Source organism: Platalea leucorodia (assembly GCF_965183815.1).
Source record: "Platalea leucorodia genome assembly, chromosome: W".
In the NCBI taxonomy this organism is placed as follows: Eukaryota; Metazoa; Chordata; class Aves; order Pelecaniformes; family Threskiornithidae; genus Platalea; species Platalea leucorodia.
Window position 1 is genome coordinate 36,857,665 of NC_138859.1, and position 6,027 is coordinate 36,863,691.

Genomic DNA, 6,027 nt, shown 5'->3' on the forward strand with positions numbered 1-6,027 from the left:
ATTAACATAGGCCCTTCCCAAACTCAGTTGGAAACTCTTCTTCAATTTCCCCATGTTTTTAGGTAGAAAGACACTGGCTGAAGAAAAATTATACCATTAGACTAAACTTCCTCAGATTTCTCAGTTAACCCTACAATGAAACTGAGTGCATATGTGATAAAAAAAGAGTTGGCCTAAAATGGTAGCTTAGCAGTAATTTATGTGGCGCTTCTGAAATTCTCAGTTCTAATGAATCAGGGCTGCCTTTAGGTCAGGGGAAATAGAAATCATGTGGCTTTGGTGTTTGGTGAGTGGGGCAGTAGACAGAGCTCAAAAAGAGCTGTGGAAACTGTCTGCTGTTAAAAACAGCTGGAGATTAATGGTTACAGTCTGTTTAGGGATGTTACCAGTTCTACCTAGAAGGTGCCTTTTTTTTAGGGAGTTATGAATGTACTAAGACTCTGACACTATGCTACAACCCAAGTTTTATAAGCTTGTGTTTGCTACTAGCATCCGCTGAGGCAATATTTACCACTTCAAGGTTACTCCTTGATCTACACTCTGCCCATTCAGGTAAAGGCTTTCACAGAAACCCACTGTGTTTTTCTGAGGTATCCTTTACTCCCTCTACTGTAGCTTCTCATCATCCCTAAAATCTTTACATGGTTCTTTCCATGGCCTGCTGTCAGAGGGCTTGGATCCATGGCATATGGAAGAGGAAGAGATTCCTGAGACTTTTGTTTTCTACTACTTCTGGCTCTACCTGTGTTTTCAATAGAGAATCTGGCCCATCATTACTTGTTTAGCAAATTGATAAGAATAGAGGGGAAATGATTCTAAACTGTCACCCAGTTGTTTTAACAGTCACAATAAATTTGTGGATTTTTTCATTAAGATAAAATACTATCAATAAGGGAATAAGCTGTAGTAACCCTTTATGCACTAAAGAGGATTAGGTGGAGCTCTTTCAAAAGCTTAATCTGTTGATTCAGCTGTTAGTGGTAGGAGGAGAAACCATGAAGCTCAAAAGTGTTTTTGCTCGTGATGCAACATAAGAAACTTCAGAAAAAATCTTGAAGGGAAATATCTTCAAGATGCACTACTTGAATGCTGGAAATAATGGTGCTGGTATCATTAACAGCAGGGCTGAATTTTTGCCAGCTTAATTCTTGGTTTCTTTTGGATAACCATGCCAGAGACCAATACAGAAAAATGTAAAAGGCTTAAAGCTCAGATTATTGCTAGTGGATAAACAAAGGAATTAATGTTTAATCTTTGTACAGAAGAGTTTTTGAGGTCAATTGTTGGGATGTTTTAAACCATTGTAAGGCACTGCTGTCCTCTAAGGTAAACAGATGGTCCTTCTTTTAGTGCAGGAAAGGGCTATAGGCCTTTTGATGACAATAAAATGTTTATGTAAGTAGTCAATCTTCTGGTGGTCAGAATGTTTCTAAATTTTCAAAGAACATGTGAGGTTTCTCATGTGGTTCAAAAGGTGTTTTCACAAGCTGTGCAGACCATTCAGCAGTGGAGTGGAAAAGCATCCCTTAAACACTCAAAGGATGACCATATCCCTTAAATCATGGATGGTATTTTGCAGGAAAGGCACTTTGAACAGTAGGAACATAAATCAACACCAAATACTAGGAAGGAACATAAAGGCTCTTATCCAGATCAGTGGTTTAAGTTGTTTGTGTGAAACTGCATTTTAAATATAGATCGTGTAGCTTCCATGTTTGAATTTTGATGCTAAAAATCATGACGGTGGGTATTTGTGTTTTGTTCAGAAATGGAGTGATCAGAAGGGTTTGAAGTTTTTCCTCAAGCACTTAAATCAGGATTTTCCTATACTGTCCTGATGGAAGTGAACAAAATAGTATGTGTTTTTGACCTGACTTCTGTGGTTCATGAGAAGAAAATTCAGTGATGTTCTGACTAAAAGGATAGATGCAGTCCAGAGCCTAGACAAAACAGTATCCAAGTGCATTAACTGTTCTGTACATCTCAAGAGAATCATAGAGGAAAGCAAGTTGCCCTTTAATATAATTTTCTTCAGAAGCAATATGTTATTATGTTTTTTCTTATTGAATGGGATCATGGAAATGCTATGGGAGGTAGCATGGTAACCAACTGTTTGTTTTCTCACTTGAAGGAGATTCCTGAACAAAAGTCCTCTCAGAGTGAGTGGCCCCACGTATTGCTTCCTTGAAATTTTCTGATATTAAGCCTCCCTTGATTAGCAGATCTTGATGCAAATTTGCAATTAAGTCCTAACAAGTTGCTTAGAGCAAGTATCACTTTTTAGAGTAGAATTACATCTCATCTGTGTAATTCACTCATACTTAGAGCAAGTGATCATAAAAACAGTACAAAGAAGCTTCATGTTGACCCAGCTTTAATGACTCCAGGCCAAATGTGGTTGGTTCTAGTACTAAAAGCTGCTTTGTGACTATGAGTCCTATATAATCAAAAATCTTTTCTCATTCACCCTCCAGAATAGAAGGAATTGGAAACAGCTGTACCTTGGTTTGCAGCCAGGTACTTTAGGTTTACTTGTGCATATGGAATAATGAGCCTGTTGATACAAAACTTAGCAGTCCTGTGAGCACAAGAATGGGTGGAGTCCAGCTTGGTACTCTCCAAGTTGGGCTGCCTTCTCTCTCCTGTGGCTTCTGTTCTTTTTTATTTTTATTATTTTTATTCTCACACGCACAATTGTAAAGTAATACCTGATCAAGCAAATGTCAGAACTAAAAGGATTCTTTCTGTGGATGGATCTGTGCATGCTATATGAAACTTTGTTGAAGCCAGTGAGTCACTATGAAGAAACAAGAACCCATCCATGCAGAAACACATATTTAGCCATTAAAGCAAGCGTGGCTAAAGCAGGTCAGAGGTTTCCTTCTGAGGCTCTGACACTGTAACTCATTTCTGTCACTGATGTGTCTTGTTAATACTAAAATGCACAAAACTGTTACACAGTGGATGGAATTTCATGCATGTGTAAGTGAAGAATAATTTGAAGTTCGTATCCTATTTTTGTGAAATGTGTGCACACTTTTTATGAGTGATTGTGTAGGTTAAAGTACTACATACATTAGTCTAAGAACACAGCTAACTTTTTAAATACTTGTTCTGTAATTTTGTGTAACACATAATTTCACATGTAATTCAGGAGTACAGATTTTTAACAGTTCTCTTTGCCCTCAACTGGAAATTCTTTCAACACTTCCAATACAATATGGACCCTTAAGTAGCTCCCAATCTTTTCTCCATAAATAAATTTGATACAGGATTTGTAAAGGCTGCTTGTGATGTGGCAAGTTTTAATTTCAGAAAAATGAAAGGAATTAACTACTCTTGAATTTATTCAGGTGGTTGATACTATAAGGAAAACCGATATAAAACTACTTTTTTATAGACAATAGAAGATAGTTTGACCCATTTAACCTGTTACATTGCAAATATATAGAATCATAGAATCATAGAACCGTTAAGGTCGGAAAAGACCCTTAAGATCATCAAGTCCAACCGTTAACCTAGCACTGCCAAGTCCACCACTAAACCATGTCCTCAAGCACCACGTCTACCCATCTTTTAAATACCTCCAGGGATGGAGACTCAACCACTTCCCTGGGCAGCCTGTTCCAATGCCTGACTACCCTTTCAATAGTCAATTGAAGCCTACCTTTCAAGGTCAATACTGTTTAATTTCTTTATTTGACACTTTCAAAGATGTATTACTTGCAAGAAGCTGGTTCATCCTAGGACTAAGATGTGCAAGTTTGTTTTTTTAATCTGAATTGGTTAGGCCCCCGACTCTAGGCTGTATCTTACCTGCAACTGAAGTAATGATAACTTCTATTACAATTCACTGTCAATATAGGTGTTTTCTATTCTTTGTTCTCTTGACTACTGGTTTTCTTGAGATTGATTTACTCAAGCTAACTATTAAGTCAATAATTTGTTTTAAAGAAACTCCATTTCTTTCTCTTGAGAGAGAGAAGGGAGATGCCCTTCTTAAATAATCAACAACACTTCAGTGGAAAGAGAAAGCAGGGACTCAAAAAGGATTAAAGGGTAAGTTCAAAGAAACACAGACAAAATTCAGACAATTAAATATTAGAATATTGAAGGTTGCTCTGGAAGTGTTGTAGAAGACTGGTAACATCCTCCCTTAGGAAAAAAGGCGGGAGAAAAGAGCAACTTGTAATATTTATGCAGCTGATTTCAAACAAAGTCTAGTTTGTTTCATACAAGTTGCACAGCGGCATGTTAATCTGGAAAGCTTGGATTTGTATGTGTGTGTTTGTTTATAAATTTAGCTTTTGGTGCCTCAAGGTCCTGAGCACTCTGGCTTTTGTGCAGAAGAGTCTTTAGCCATGTGCTTTATTTAGTGTATTTAGGTGTGGCTGGCTTCTGGTTTCCCAGCGCCCAAGCTCAGGAAACCAAACATATCTAAAGTTAAGCAAATACTTAAGGGTTTTGCTAGATCAGAGTGCCTGGAATGTCAAGGGCTGAGTTACTAGAGAGCACCTCTTGGAGACAGCCTCAGGGAATAGGATGCGCACTATAATATTGTAGCCAGTGGAATAATTATACTTTGTTTATATGCAGTTTTAATTAAGGATGAACCTTGAAATTAAAGAGAAGCCAAGACTGTGGAATTCAATTAATAGAAGTTTTTTGTGAACAATCTGGAAAAAACAAGGCATTTGCATTTTAAAGTGAATTCCTGCATTTTTTTTCTAGGTTTCAGTGCAAGAAACTTCTGTAGGAAATGCTGCTTAAAGCTCTTTGTAGTTAGTTGCTCAGATGAGGATCTGAGGGCTCGTTTGGGTACTGTTATGTGAGAAGGGATTGCTGTTTATCACAGTCAAATATTCTTCCTGCAGTAAAACTAAACATGAGTTTTGTGCAGGTCCTTGCACTCCAGCAGCTTTTTTTGGAACAGTGATCTGGGAGACAGCAGGTGCCGTTTCTTGATCATACTTTCCTACCAACGCTACTTCCAGGGACAGCTTTCACCTGCAGTGTCAGTTATGTAAAGGCAGGGCAGAATGAACTTTGTGCCCTATATTTAATGCATGCCACCTTAAAACGGAAAATCCAGGCATTAGTCAGCAGCCTCTACTAGTTGGTAATGGGCATAGACCACAAACCTAGAGATATACACCTTTTAATTTGAAACACTTCTTGCTACTGCCATAAAAGACAATAAAAAATGTTTCTACAAATATATTAGCAACAAAAGGAGGGCTAAGGAGAATCTCCATTCTTTATTGGATGCGGGGGGAAACATAGTAACAAAGGACGAGGAAAAGGCTGAGGTACTTAATGCTGCCTTTGCCTCAGTCTTTAATAGTCAGACCAGTTGTTCTCAGGGTACCCAGCCCCCTGAGCTGGAAGACAGGGACAGGGAGCAGAATGAAGCCCCCATAATCCAAGGGGAAATGGATAGCAACCTGCTACGCCACGTAGACACACACAAGTCTATGGAGCTGGATGGGATCCATCCAAGGGTACTGAGGGAGCTGGTGGAAGTGCTCACCAAGCCACTTTCCATCATCTATCAGCAATCCTGGCTAACCGGGGAGGTCCCAGTTGACTGGAGGTTAGCAAATGTGATGCCCATCTACAAGAAGGGCCAAAAGGAGGATCCGGGGAACTACAGGCCTGTCAGCCTGACCTCGGTGCTGGGGAAGGTTATGGAGCAGATCATCTTGAGTACCATCACGCGGCACGTATGGGACACCCAGGGGATTGGGCCCAGTCAGCATGGGTTTGTGAAAGGCAGGTCCTGCTTGACTAACCTGATCTCCTTCTATGACAAGGTGACCCGCTTAGTGGATGAGGGGAAGGCTGTGGATGTTGTCTACCTGGACTTTAGTAAAGCCTTTGACACCGTTTCCCACAGCATTCTCCTGGAGAAACTGGCTGCTCATGGCTTGGACGGGCGTACGCTTTGCTGGGTTAAAAACTGGCTGGATGGCCAGGCCCAAAGAAAAAGAGTTGTGGTGAATGGAGTCAAATCCAGTTGGTGGACAG